This window comes from Plectropomus leopardus, chromosome 17 (genome assembly GCF_026936395.1).
Source record: "Plectropomus leopardus strain MGB_pleo_1.0 chromosome 17, ASM2693639v1, whole genome shotgun sequence".
Lineage (NCBI taxonomy): Eukaryota > Metazoa > Chordata > Actinopteri > Perciformes > Serranidae > Plectropomus > Plectropomus leopardus.
In genome coordinates this window covers 31,737,788-31,753,898 of record NC_142192.1, presented here as the reverse complement: position 1 = coordinate 31,753,898, position 16,111 = coordinate 31,737,788, and positions in this window count along the sequence as shown.

Sequence of the window (16,111 nt, the reverse complement as noted above, 5' to 3'; positions counted from 1 at the left end):
ATTAAATAATAATGATATTATATACAATTATATCATGGTAAAAAAAAACAAAAAAAACAAAACATAAAATAAATACTTAAATCAGCACTTTTTAGGTCATTTATTTATTATTTTTAGGTCATTTACAAGTTTTTTTTAACTTTTACTATTTTCAGGCATTTTTTTAAACTTCTTTCTCTTTTAATTTTTTTTTTTTGCATTTTTTTTTTTTACCAGAAAAAGGTGGAACAGTTAAATTAAAGTAAAATGTTAATGAGTTGTTATTTTTTGAACATTTTTGTAGCCTGTGTCAAAGGTTACAACACAAATTATGAGTGACGCTGTAAAAGTGGACATAAAGGACAAAAATAACTCTTATCAGTGGAACTACATTATTAAACAGACCAATTAAAACTTACTTACCAACTACTTTTTGACGTCCATCAGCTGATTTAATGAGCAGCAAGATATGCTGTGACGCAGACGTTAATTAACCTGTGATGATTTGAGCCAGTGGCATGCAGGCAGGAGGATCCGTTAATTACAGGTGACACCGTGTTGCTACGCACTGAGTCAACAAACACTCAGCAGGTCTCTCCTCATGTACTTTCACCTGATGGGCTAAAGACATAAACACTCTATACCACTGTTCCCGAGCCCCACGTTTAACAGGACACACCACCTGTAGTCCAGTACAACACAACCCTAAACTCTGACTCAGGCCCCTAAAAAAGCTGCTCCCTCTTGCAGCTTTTTCTTTTCTTGTTTTTTCAGTGGCCACTTATGCTAATGCAGCCCTGCGGTCCATAGAGCATTTCCCCCTAAATGCCACCATTAATTAAAATAGATAGACTGTTAACTGGACACCTCCAACTGCAAATATGGTCAATAATGAATCTTTCCATTACGATTTATTAGCCATGGGCAAAACAGGGTAGGTTCTTCAGTGTGGCCCCCCAAAAACTGCAGGGTGGAACGCCAACATAACAAGCGCAGTTTTTAATGCTGCATTCATTTGATGTCTGAATAATCGGAATAACGAATTTCCCACTGAGAAAATTTCCATGACCGGCTTTTCATGTTGGAAAAAAAACTCGGCTTCTCAGACAACGAATTGCCGACTTGATGTCAGAAATGCATAAACATGGCGGGCAAAAGTCAGTCTTTGGTCAATGGTAAGTAGGGTTGCCTCACAGCCCCATGCCAGAGGGACACAAACCAAGAGGGGGGTCCGGGGGCCTTCTCTGGGAGATTTTGAGCGTCAAACACTTCATTTCCTACATTCTGATGAATTCTTCTGTATCAGTTTGTGTTTTCTATGCATAAATGTAAAGGCCTTGGCTACTTTCAACATGTATAGGAATTAAAGAGTTCAGTAAATAGTTGCATCAGATAAAAAATATCAGATTGTAGACTGTCAAAATACCATGGAGTAAGTTTGAAAGATGCAAGACAGGTTAGGCAATAACCTTTAACCTTTTAAGACCTATTTTAAGACACTTTCCATGGCCTACATTCACTGTCTCGGGTAAAATATTACTTAGAGATGCCATCATAAACTTACTTGGGCTAACCTAAAAAATCACTGAGCCTATGTGTGATAAACGTAATCATCATCGTTTTATTTATCTTACATTTAAGCCATTATTTCCCTGTTCATGGCCTCTCTTATTTTATCCTGCATTGTGCAGCGATTTAAAAAGTCTGTATATATGTCTATTTATTAATCATCAATAATCTGTCTGATATTCTATGATGATGATTGTAATATCACCTTGAAGATGGTTTACAGGTACATGTGATGAATTAGTGGTATGGTCGGAGATTCTCCGCTGGCAGTGGCCGCCGTGTCGAAGAATGTCCGCCTCTCCGACACAGCAGAAAACGTGTGCTCCTGTGTCAGTCTCTCCTGCAACTTCTGAGTTAATACTTCTCTGCTATGTGGCATGAAACTTTTTTGGTTTTATAATTCTCATTACTTTCCAAGCATGTGAAAATTTAATCTGTCTTGTATTTTACTTCTGTACAGCACTTTGGCCCACTGTGGTTGTTTTAAAGTGCTTTATAAATAAAGTTGGTATGGTATGGTGGTAAAATTTAGCTTATGAGTGCAAGTAGGTTATGTACAGAAATACAGGACAAATTGAACACATTTTACTTTTAAATAGGCTATGGGACGATTCTGTACTATACGGGACAGCAACCCTAATGGTAAAAGACTGTATTAATTCATCTATCAAGCTCTTGTTTAAACACTCATAGCATTAAAATACAACCCATCTTCTTTGTAGCTCCCACATTGTTCCTACTTTACAACCTCAAAGCACAAGAACACAATGAAGTCGGAAAAACAACTTTACAACTCTGAAACTATGATGGCCGGAGAGTCATAGCCAGGAGTTTAAGGATACTGAAGCGAGGGTTATACCATACCTTTTTCTTTACAAAACAAAACAAAACTGCAGCTGTCATTGTTAGTTTCAGTCTGACTCAGCTGTCATTTTTAAAGACAGCACCCATGTTGTGTAAGAAGCAATTACTTGCACCCATACATGCTCCCATGGGTATGTAGGTTAAGGTTAAGGTGTTGTCGGATGCATTGATTGTTATGTCAGCTTGCCATTTGAGGAAGCAGTTATCAAAGAAAACCTGGTCCAAACACAATGAGAGAGTTCTTTCCTGTTATTTAAATTATGCATTATTGAGATAATAAGATGTCAACAGAAGCATGCTCACACTGTGCGTATTAACCCTGCTTATGACACACACAGTGACTCGGATGGGTTACTGAGTGGGTCGACTGGGCATAGGCGAGTAAGCCATACAAAATGGCAAAAAACCCACAAAATTAACCCAAAGAGAGATGCAAAGAAAGAAACAAAGTAACTATGAAAACAAGCTTAACAACCTAAAGACACTCCAAATGACTACAAAGCCATACAAAACAACAAAAAAAGACAAAATTACCTCAATAACAAACAAAATCATTTCAAAGATAGAGACGATTACAGAAAGACACAAAGCAACCACAAGAAGATGCCAAATGACAACAGAAAGACACAGAACAATTACAAGGAGACTCAAAATGACCACAAGGAGACCTAAAACAACAACAAAGAGACGCATTATTACCCCAAAGTGACCCAAACAACTACAAAAAGGCTTAACCCTCTGGGGCCATTTTAATTGACAACCACTTAAGTCCATTAAGGACAAAAATGTCCACTTCCAAAAACTGCTATAAAAATATTACAGATTATTTTTTTTCCCACTTTTTGGGGTTAAATCTTTTAATCAACTTCAATCCTGAACAGGACTACAAAACATTTGTTTATTTTCAGGATTTTAACTCTTTAAAAACCCAGTTTGAATACATGATGTCACTGTTTTTCATGAGAAAAAAAACATGTCCCATCTCTTGCGTCTTCCCATGTTATGTAATATTTTCCAAAATATGTGTGCAAAGAAGCAAAGATAGCATGACCTTTAAGACAAATGTCAACTATGTTGTTGTTCATAAATCTGTAACAGCTGCAATAAACAACCAATTGTTGTTATGTAATAGCGATGTGAAGCCACATGTGCAGGAAATGACTGGAGCTCTCATTTAAAAAATAAAAGCATACTGAATGTAGTGGAGATATACAATATGTAAACAGGTTGTATCATGTCTCATTCTCCTGTAGTGGCTGCAAAAAAATAATGATGTGGGTTATAATTGATCTCTAAGATTTCAGAAATACAATTTTCTCACTTGCTTACACACTCGTGCCATCTATCAAAAGACAAACCAGTTTCCCAAATTTATAAACACTTTTCACCTGTTTTCATCTGTTTCAATATTCAAAACTCTTTCCGCAAAACCTTACGCAACATCAGCGAAATACATCTTTCATTGCACTGTGTTCATGCAGCAAACACATGCTCTCAGGATAGTTATGGTAACCCCTTAAAACCTTGAATAACATCAGTTTTCTTGTGCTGTGTTCAGATGCCCTTTTTTTGTATTTGATTTCTTTTGAAAACATGACCAAAAAGGCCATGGGCAACTTGGCAAGAGATGTCCCGCAAAAAAAAAAAAAAAAAAGTGAATCAATTACTTGTTCGATTATGTACTTGTTAAATTACAATTGATGCAACAGTGTCAGATTTGCAAAACAACAGAGAGGAACATAAAGACATCATTAACAACAAAGACAACTACTTTTAGACTTTGTGGCACCCTTTTTTTGTCATGTGCAGCCCAACCTAAGCCATTACTGCAAACAGTTTCATCCACTGTCTGTACTTTCAGAGGGGAGGACAGGTGCTTTGCCTTGTTGTTACTGTGATGCATGTTTTGTTGTTGTGCATATAGTCTGAATGTCACTCTTGTACCCACTTTTCCACCAAATTAGCTCTTGTTCTTGATCTGGCTCTATTCAGGATTCTTGAAATCGATGCTAACGAACCAACCCTGTGTTTCTGACAGTTTTTGTGCAGAGCAATTGTAAACAAGGGTGTGTCATAAATGGCTGGTGGTGCACAGACATATAGATGATAATGATGATAATTATGAAACTAATGAGATGAAAGAAGTAAAAAAAGGATTGAGAAAAATTGAGAAAAACTGGATTTGTAATGCATTTAACTGCTGCTGTTAGCAATATTTGGAAAAGATACTATTTCATTAACACTTTCCAGTATTACTCCTGGAAACACCACTGTAGGATTTGTTATGAAATTTTGACGAGAAACTTCTATCAGGGCCTCAAAGACCTCCTCCCAAAATGTTCTCAGTTTAGGGCGTGTCCAAAAATATGTGGTCTTTAGTGTATTCTTTGAATGTGTTGAGCCAATTTTAGCCACTATATCTGACATTTCTTCCCATATGTCTTGTGGTATATGTTAAATTCCTTTTTTGAGTTTTTTTTCCTTGTTGCACTTCATTAAATATAATGCTGTTGTAGGTCCATAATTGCTGTCACTTACACCAAAAAAGAATTCCTGTTCAGTGATAAGTGGTCATTTATGGCATCTTCAGAATGTTGTTTCTTTGTGGTTTGGAAAGCGGCTCACGTGAGTTGTGTTAATCTATTAGCAATTACAGCAATTATTATTGCATATTTCTTTCAGCTAGTGCTCACGTGTCATTAAGAGATGTTTCCCTAACTGCACCCTTGTAAACGTGACCTTCATTTTTAGCAGGAATCCAAGTGACCTAAAAACAGGCACACAATGATACGCAGGTAAATAGCCAACCATGAAAGTAACCTACTTCTTAAAGTCAGCCAATAAGCGACAACAACAAGCGTCACGTCATAAACACCACTCACACTGGAGTTTTAACAATCCCGCAAAAAAAAAAAGTTTATCAATTACTTGTTCAATTGCTTGCTGTTTTGTTTTGCTGATTTTTAGTTTTTTTTTTTCAAAACACATTTTTTAGTTCTGGATCATTTCATTTCATGTGCTCTGGAACAATTGATGCAACAGTGTCAGATTTGCAAAACAACAGAGAGGAACATAAAGACATCATTAACAACAAAGACAACTACTTTTAGACTTTGTGGCACCCTTTTTTTATCATGTGCAGCCCAACCTAAGCCATTACTGCAAACAGTTTCATCCACTGTCTGTACTTTCAGAGGGGAGGACAGGTGCTTTGCCTTGTTGTTACTGTGATGCATGTTTTGTTGTTGTGCATATAGTCTGAATGTCACTCTTGTACCCACTTTTCCACCCAATTAGCTCTTGTTCTTGATCTGGCTCTATTCAGGATTCTTGAAATCGATGCTAATGAACCAACCCTGTGTTTCTGACAGTTTTGTGCAGAGCAATTGTAAACAAGGGTGTGTCATAAATGGCTGGTGGTGCACAGACATATAGATGATAATGATGATAATTATGAAACTATGAGATGAAAGAAGTAAAAATAGGAGAATATTACAGTTTTTCTTCAATAGCTTTGGCTCATTTGTTCAATGGGAATTAATATTCTCAAAACAACATGTGCAAACCTTCAAACCAATGGGCACTTATTCACAACAGATTTGAATTTCTTTTTCTTTCCAACAACTTGCAAATGCCTCAGCACATCTTTACAAATAAGTAAGTACAATTGTCAACCGTTTGCACAATTACCATTTGACTTTATCTTGCTGATCAAAAGTGATTGTGTTGCTTCTCAGTCAAATAGTTGTACCCTTGAAAACATGTGGACATAATTTCATTGTGTAAGTTATCAAATGCGCAAGAGTCCATTCAGTTGTAAAAATCTATCATATATACCATGAACACCACAGTAATATGGATCCCTTGGAACATCTGCCAAATTGGTAAATTGCTTGTCGGGTGAAACTTGAACTTGACAAATGAAGGGGGAGTTTCTCACATCTCAGATCACCAATCACACATTATGTCAATTAGCTGACAGGAGTGACCCATGAGTGTGAATGAATTCATAATATATATGCTGACAGATATTGGCAATCAAATGGGCCGTAAAATTATGTCTACATGTTTTGGAGGGTACAACTGCTCGACTGAGAAGAATAAGTTTTGATCAGATGTGGTCAGTTGAATACAGTGCAAGCTGTTGACATTTCTACTTTCTTATTTGCAAAAATGTGCTCAGGCGATACAATATTTTGGAGAGAATAAGAAATTCAAATCTGTTGTGAACAAATGCCTGTTGGTTTGGAGGTTTGCACGTATGTTTGAAAATATTTGTTCCCATCTTAGCGAAAGAAATTGAGAAAAACTGGATTTGTAATGCATTTAACTGCTGCTGTTAGCAATATTTGGAAAAGATACTATTTCATTAACACTTTCCAGTATTACTCCTGGAAACACCACTGTAGGATTTGTTATGAAATTTTGACGAGAAACTTCTATCAGGGCCTCAAAGGCCTCCTCCCAAAATGTTCTCAGTTTAGGGCGTGTCCAAAAATATGTGGTCTTTAGTGTATTCTTTGAATGTGTTGAGCCAATTTTAGCCACTATATCTGACATTTGAAAGAATCTTATGATTACCTTCAATTTGAAGTCCCTTCATGCATTTTTTTGGTTACTGGATAAGCTCAAATACATACTTCTTCCCATATGTCTTGTGGTATATGTTAAATTCCTTTTTTGAGTTTTTTTTCTTGTTGCACTTCATTAAATATAATGCTGTTGTAGGTCCATAATTGCTGTCACTTACACCAAAAAAGAATTCCTGTTCAGTGATAAGTGGTCATTTATGGCATCTTCAGAATGTTGTTTCTTTGTGGTTTGGAAAGCGGCTCACGTGAGTTGTGTTAATCTATTATTAGCAATTATTATTGCATATTTCTTTCAGCTAGTGCTCACGTGTCATTAAGAGATGTTTCCCTAACTGCACCCTTGTAAACGTGACCTTCATTTTTAGCAGGAATCCAAGTGACCTAAAACAGGCACACAATGATACGCAGGTAAATAGCCAACCATGAAAGTAACCTACTTCTTAAAGTCAGCCAATAAGCGACAACAACAAGCGTCACGTCATAAACACCACTCACACTGGAGTTTCAACAATCATTAAATATTATTTCATACAATAATGCACCAAAAACTTTTTTTGTTTAACATCACCTCCTGCTGTGCAAATAAAAACTGTCAATCATGACATTACATTTATTTAGCTAAAGCGACATACAAAAAGCGTATTAAACCAGGTGGATACAACCCCCAAATCTGCAAAAATCATGCAAGTAAATGAACTCTATTAAATACTCAGAATTGTTTCAAGTGCTGAATTTAAAAATATTTTTTACTTTATTCATTTATTTATGTGATGAATTTTCAGAGCAAAGATGTGAGTGTCTGCTCTGACGTCAACAGGGAGTTTGTTGCACTGTCAGGCCCGGTTCTACAGAAACACAATTAAACTGCACCCTAAGTTTTACTGTTTTGCACAAGTTGAAATGTTAATAACAGGTGCACAGACTGTGTGGGCGTCTTCAGGCACACCCTCTATTTTGGTGAATGTATGAGGACCAGCGCAACATGCAAAAGGGCTTGGTGAAGGTGATTTAGATCAGCGGGTGTGGTGATTTTTATATACTTTCACATCACTGGTCCCATAACACAATTAAACATAATCTATATGGAAAGCTTTACCTCAGGAAAGGATGGATGGTTTCGAATACCTGACTGCTCGATCTGAACAAGCTGCAGAGGTTAAAGTTGATCTGAGTAAAATGCAGACGCTGCTGATCCCTTTCGAATGTCATACATTAAACACAAATATAAACGGGTAATTTCAGTATTACATGGGCTCCCCAGATAATGCTCAAGCCTTGCTCTCAGGATAGTTAACCCCTTAAAACCTTGAAAAACATCAGTTTTCTTGTGCTGTGTTCAGATGCCTTTTACGTGCATTTGATTTCTTTTGAAAACATGGCCAAAAAGGCCATGGGCAACTTGGCAAGAGATGTCCCGCAAAAAAAAAAAAAAGTGAATCAATTACTTGTTTGATTGCTTGCTGTTTAGTTTTGCTGATTTTTAGTTGTTTTTTTTTTCAAACACATTTTTTGTTTATATCTGGATCATGTCATTTCATGTGCTCTGGAACAATTGATACAACACATGGGGTCCCCAGATAATGCTCAAGCCTTCAGACATGCTGGAAAGACTGGGATGAGTTATATCTGTGAGAGACTGTGAAATCACTTTAGTTGCCTATATTGGTTAGTCTGTCTTCGTTTGTCTGTTTATTATTAAGAGGATTGTGTTTCGGGGTTTCTGTTTACTGTATTTTCACCTCCTGTGATTCTGTGCTGTGCTTTTTTACCTTTTTCTACACCTGCCCTGCATCAGCCTCGTCAGCCCTTCCCTGAGTTTTTCCAGCCAATCAGCTCCCTGTCTGTTCTCCTGCCTCTTCACCACCCGCATTTCATCTGTTCATGAGATTAGTTTGTATCTAAGTCTTAGATTTCACTTCAGTCTTTTTTTGGATCTATGATTTTGTTATACAGTTGTCACTTTTGTTTTTTTCTTCTAAAACCTTAACTGCAGTCTCCTGAGTTCACCTGCTCCCATGGATGAATTACCAGCCGGTTCTCCCAGGCTCAGATGCCCAAACTGTCCCCCTGGCCTTCATCTGCAATATGTCACTCAAATTACCAATCAGGAGAAGACACAAAATTACCACAAAGACACAAAAAAAAGTCACAAATCGATGCAAAGTATACACATTACCAACAAAAACACAGACAACAACCACAAAGAGACAAAAAATAACCATAAAAGATACAAAACTATCTTAGATAGAGACAAAAAAACAGCATGGCCACATACCCAGCCCACCTTTGTAGATGCACCGTTGTCGTCATTTTTATGTCTTTTACACTCCTACAGCGCCATCTGGTGACCACATGTACCATGTGCAGGGACACTGTAACACGTTATAATAACCACCATCAATATATGGTACAATGATTTTAGTCTGCATACATTTTAAGTTATCAATGTTTACTTGTGATTTTTTTTGTGCACACTTTATAACATTTTTGAGGTATAGCCTATTAAGTGTTTAGGGAATAATTACCATATGATTTTTAAACCTAGACTGTCAAATAGTTTCTACACTTGCATACCATGTTGGTTAGTTTTCTTTATAGAAAAACATAATTTAACAATCTTTGTATATTTCAAAATACATTACAAATATTAACATTATTAAAATGGAAAATTTGATAATTCACTAAGTGATTGATGGATTTCTAGTTTCAGCTGTACTTGTATACACTGATTTATTAAAAAAAAAAAAAAAATACACATCTTATAAACTTTTTGTATAGTTTATGTGCCAAATTTGTAATCTGACAAGTGACTTAAAATGTAAAATAAATGTGATGGAGAAGAAGAATAAAGTTTCATTGAGCAAAAATACTCCAGCAAAGTACAAGTACCTGAAATTTGTACTTGATTGCTGGCCCAAGAAATGGTGCAGGATCTTAAATTTTCCCTCTTCATTTTAATTTTTCTGTCATAATTTCTTTTGCTTTTTAATGTTTCTCAAATCCTCAAATTTTCATTTATTCATTTTATTTCCAGACTTGCACAAAAAATATTGTTTAATGTGGTTGCCACTGTGTAAATGCATATTTATGCAGAATATCAAACTGAAATACTCATTTGTGAAGGAGGTGAGTTCAATGATGTTGCTGTAGTTTCACGCAGCTGCACTGGGTGTCACTAAAAGCCGAAATATGACAGGGCCGGGTAGGCAGGTCCACAGGTGATCAAGTTCTTTAATAATATGCAAGTCAGTTACTTTTGAGAGTCAAGCATTTATTTCACCTCTTTGGACATATTTCCATTTTTATTAAATTTCACTGTAGTGTTGGATTATGTTCATTTTGGGGCTCTTTTTCTGCTTCTTTGCACCCAATTTTGGGTTTAAATTTAAACTTTATCACCATTTCATCGTCATCATCATTTTACCACACCCCATTAAAAAATAACATCCTAAACTGAATGGAACATTTTGATTTCTACGTCAAAACACGTCATGCATGTCCTCAAAAATGTGATGAGTCATGCGGGTGGAATATTGACGTGTGGTGTTCACCGTCAGTCAGCATGTGAGCTGAAATGAAAATGATGACCTCATAACAGTGACAGATGCGTAATGATATGAATAATCGTCATTGTGTTTTTATTTTTGTCCAGGAAGAGATTGTTAGTCAACTCACAGCAACTTAAAATGTCTTAACCCTTTAAATCCTGAGCACATTGGTTTGATTTCTTAAAAACAGGGAAAAGGTGTTGAGCAACTTAACAAGACCTAGCCCAAATATGTTTTTGTCACTCCTTGTGACTCCTCCCATGCCACAGTCCCAACATGTCGTGTCCTGATCGTATTAGATTTTATGATGAAATGATCAGACTGCTGCCAATAAAATGTTCAGTAATTATCCCAGTTAAATATTTTTATGTCAAACCCACACATTCATAAACCAAACTGTGTACATGAGATTTATGAGTTATTACTACTTAACATGTGTTTATAATTTCTGATACTTGATTATGTTATTTAATCTTTTTTTTTAATGCAAGTATGTCATTAGGAACAATAGTATAACTCTTCTTGTGCTACTTTCAGATGCCGTTTTACAAGTATTTAAACCTTTGATCCCTGAGCAAACTTATTTCAATTTATTTGAAAAACATGAGGAGAAAAAAAGCAATAAATCTCTTTGCAGTTACTTTGTGTTTCTTTGAGGTCATTTAAAGTCTCTTTCTGGTTGCTATGTGTTAATTTAAGCTACACTTTCCAGGGGGCCTGAAACTTTGGCCCCTGGGCTACTGCAAATGCAAATACAAAAAACAAATAAAGTATATAAAAAAAAGAAAAGAAAAGAAATAAAATAAAATACCAGACAACAGATGCAAAGATAAAAAAGTTTTAAGTCAAAGTTAAAGCAGTAGCAGCCTATAAAGCATCAAACCACAGGAACAACCACAGTACATGCAGGAACAACTACAGCTGATGCAGGAACAACCACAGCTGATGCAGCAACAACAACAGTGGATGCAGAAACAACCATGGCTGATGCAGCAACAATTACAGTTGCTGCAGTAACAACCACAGTGGATCCAGCAGCAACTACAGCTGCTGCAGCAACAACCACGGTGGATCCAGCAGCAACTACAGCTGCTGCAGCAACAACCACAGCTGTGGCAGGAGCAACCACAGTGGCTCCAGGAGCAACCACAGCAGCTGTAACTCCAACAACAGCAGCACAAGTTGTTGATGAAACAGTCGCGGTAGCTACAGCAGCTCTACCAGCAGAAGCAGCACCAACAACTGCTGCCTCCTCTGCAGTCATCAACAAAATAGGTTTCCTTTTGGTCCTCACAGTTGTTACAGCTGTTTTCTGGAATTAAGATTGAAAAAGAGTGCCTGTGATTTTATTCTATTTATCTACCATGTGTTAAGGAACGACTGAGGCACACAGGACCCAAATGCAAGACACTCTACAAAAAGACAAAGTTCAAGTGATTTAATGTGAATAAGGAATATGCAGCCCACCAAGCTCACAGACACAGACAAAGAGAAGGGGGAGAAACATGGAGGATCACACACAGTGGAAAACAAACAGTAACCACATAAGAGTAGAGGAGGGCTGCCATGATGTCAACATGACACCATGCATCAAAGTTATATGTTTTTTCTTGTGTGAATAATAATAAAATAATAATAATGATAAACAGTATTTCTGTAGCACTTTTCTAAACCAGATTTACAAAATGCCCCACAATACAAAAATACAATATAAGAAATATAATAGACATACATCTATGTATCTATACATACACATCATTATGCATACACATATATGCACATCCATCCATGTAAAACTATACACCGTATACATATGCATATCCCAATATAGAGAGACAGATGGTGACCGGAGATTTCCTCTGGTATCATCATCACGTCAATATTTTTGTTTTCTTATTGAAATATATCTTTATCTACTGAAGAAATCGCTGTGAAATTTCTCACTGCTGTGCATTAACATTATGGAGAAAAGTGCTAAAGTGGAAAAAACAGCATCCTTCACATAATTATAAGCATGTTGCATACAATAACTCAGATTTACATTTTTTTGTCAACACTGATACAGTCATGCAAAAATACAGATTTCTACCATATAATGCAAACAACTTGCAAGGGTGTAGAAGTTTAAAAACCATACCAATGAAAATGTTTATCACATCTAAAAAGAATGTCACCTAACAAGTTTCTTTTATTTAATTTTTCAAGGAAAAGTACGGCCCAAATAAAAGGCAGGTGAAAAAAGGTTGGCCACTCCTTCAATCGAAATTGAAAAACATATTCTTATATTTCATTTATGTCTTCATAAAAGACACTTCTGTCATCTTCCCAGCTTTGTGCTGTGATAAAAGCGGCTGTATTCTCACAGGAGGATGACATTAAACAAACAGGTGGACAGGTGGAGCTGGTCATTATTTCCATCACTACGGTTGACGCAACTCAAGTCGAGACCAAATCAGTAAGTATTCTAAATATATGACATTACTTTTTCTTATTAATTTTAAAAGTATGTTTATTTTTATTTCATTTGAGATTAAATCTGTGATTTCTTTTTTTTTTGATTGAATTGATTGAAATCTTGATTTCGCATAAAGGGACCATAATGTTTTTGCACTGACAGTAATCCCAAATTCCTAATTACTTTTGTTTTAATTAATTCTAGTTGTTTGTTTTTGCAATAAAATGATAAATCATTATTTGTCTTGAAACTATTATTGGAGAGGCTACTTTGAAGAATGGCTTTGTGAGTCACTAATTGTTTCACAATGGATAAGTCAAACTCCAGTAAAGCTACTTCAAAGAGATATGAAGTTTGGTTAACTAAAGCAACTAAAGCAAATGTAGCTCATGCTACTTACACATGTATAAACGCACAAAAAAGTCACATGCTGGCAAAAAAATAGGCACTCAGTTAGGTTTATTGCAAAAACTGTCCACTTGTTCTCAAATCATAAAAAAAAAAAAAAAAATCCTGCTGTTCATGGGAAAGTGCAGGAATGTCAGCTTTTGTTTTGTGTACAATGTCCATTACTCAGACACTAGTTCTGCACCAAGCAGCATTACTCGCCTGTTAACCTAAAATAGCATACAACAACTTCTGTGAATATTTGTCAATAAAAAGCAATAATCAATAAATTTGACCAATTGTGACCAAAAGGGGGCTCAGATGCACTGGTTAAAAAAAATAATTATAAAAATGAAAATATAAATTCCTTTATTGTTATAGGCTAAAACTGGTTGTAGGCTGGTTTCAGCAGTTAATTACACTAAAAATGGCAATAAATAAACCAACCAACCAACCAACCAACCAACATACCTACTTGAATCCCTATGTAGTGAAAAATATAGTTTAAATACTAGTTTAAATATTTTACCACTTGTTTCGTATGCGAATGTGGAGGAAATAAAAATGTAAGGGGAAAAAGAAAAGTATATTATAATTAATAGACATTTTAGTTCTATTTAACAACCAACAAAAAGTAAAAAATATAGCAGGGCCTCTATCTATTGAATCAATTTTAGATAGTTACCCAAGCAGGTATCTCGCTGCAAGAAAGTTATGCATTTTTGTTGTTAAATGATATGGATACTTTGCTGGAATTTCATAGCTTCGTTGCAAAATATTCCAACAGGAAATACACAGTAGCGGAATGTTTATTTTGTAAAGTTTGATATAATGTATACAATAATGATTGTGAAAACCATAAAGACAGACTTTCGCAAAAAAGAGCTAAAATACATCAAAAAGTGGTAGATATAAATTTGCCATTGGAACTGTCTTTTTCTTGTTTCAAACAGCAAAGAAAGTTTTCACAATGATGATAAAGGACTGCGTCATCTGTCCTCCTTTTTTTCTGTTTGTTGGTGAGTTCAAATAATTAATTCCCAAGAAAATACATAAAATATGGAATGAAATAACAATAAATGTGAAACTAATCACTGATTATTGTTGCAAAACAGCTGTGACTTTGGCACCTACAACTGTGTCACCAACAACAACTGCCAAACCTATGACTGCAGCACCTACAACTTCCAGACTTACAACTGCAACACCTAAAAACACTGCTTCTACAAATTTTGCATCTACAACCACAGCAACAACGTCTGCACCTACAACTAACACAACCACAACTGTGGAACCAATATCACGTGTTGAAACACCTACAACTACAACTGCCACAGCTAAGACTAAAGGAACGAGAACTGCTGCACAAACTATTACCACAAACACAACTGCCCAAACAACTGCTGCAACGACAAATGCCATACTTAACACAGTAACATCAACTACAACAGTTGCTGCAACTACTACCGATGATACAACTACGGCAAAAACTGCTGCATCTTCAACTACCACATCCAACACTGTTGCCCCTACAACTGCTGGCCCAACATCTGCCAAACCTACAACTGTTGCACCTACAATGACAACACCCAAAAATTCTGCCCCAACAACTGCTACACCGACAATGACCACACGTAAAACTGCTGAACTGACAACTACCAGACCTACAGCTACTGTATCCACAACTTCTGCATCCACAACTACTGCAGTTACAAGTACTGCACCCACAACTGCTGCACCTACAACTACAAAACCTACAACTGGGGTACCTACAACTACTGCACCCACAACTACCAGACGTACGATGACCACACTCATAACTGCTGCATCCCCAACTGCTGCACCCACAGCTTCTGCACCTACAACAACCATACCTACAACTGCTGCAACTACAACTACTGCACCAACAACTACCAGACCTATGATTACCAAATCTACAACTTCTGCACCTTTAAATACAAGACTTACGATTGCACCCACAACTAAGACACCTGCAACAACCACACCTACCACAGCAACAACTGCTGCACTTACAACTACTGCACCCACTACTGCTGCACCTATAACTATTACACCTACAACTACTGAAACTACAACCACTGAACCAATGACTACCACACCAACAACTGCTGCACCTCCAACTACTGCACCCACAACTATTAAAACTACAACTACTGGCCCCATAACTGCTGCACCTACAACTACTGCTCCCACAACTGCTGCACCTACAACTGCTGCACCCCCAACTCCTTCACCAACAACTACTGCACCCACAACTTCTGCACCTACAACTGCTGCAACTACAACTACTGCACCAACAACTACCAGACCTATGATTACCAAACCTACAACTTCTACACCTTCAACTACTACATCTACAACTACAAAACCTACAACGACTGCACCCACAACTACAGAACCTGCAACAACCACACATACAACTGCCGAAACTACAACCACTGCAACAATGACTACCACACCAACAACTACTGCACCTCCAACTACTTTGCCCAAAACTGCTGCATCTACAACTACTGCACCCACAACTGCTGCAACTACAACTACTGCACCCACAAGTGCTACAACTACAACTACTGCACTGAAAACTACCAGACCTATGCCGACCACACCCACAATTGTTGCACCTTCGACTACTATGTCTACAATTACCAGACCTACAACTACTTCACCAACAGCTGCTGCACCTACAACTACTA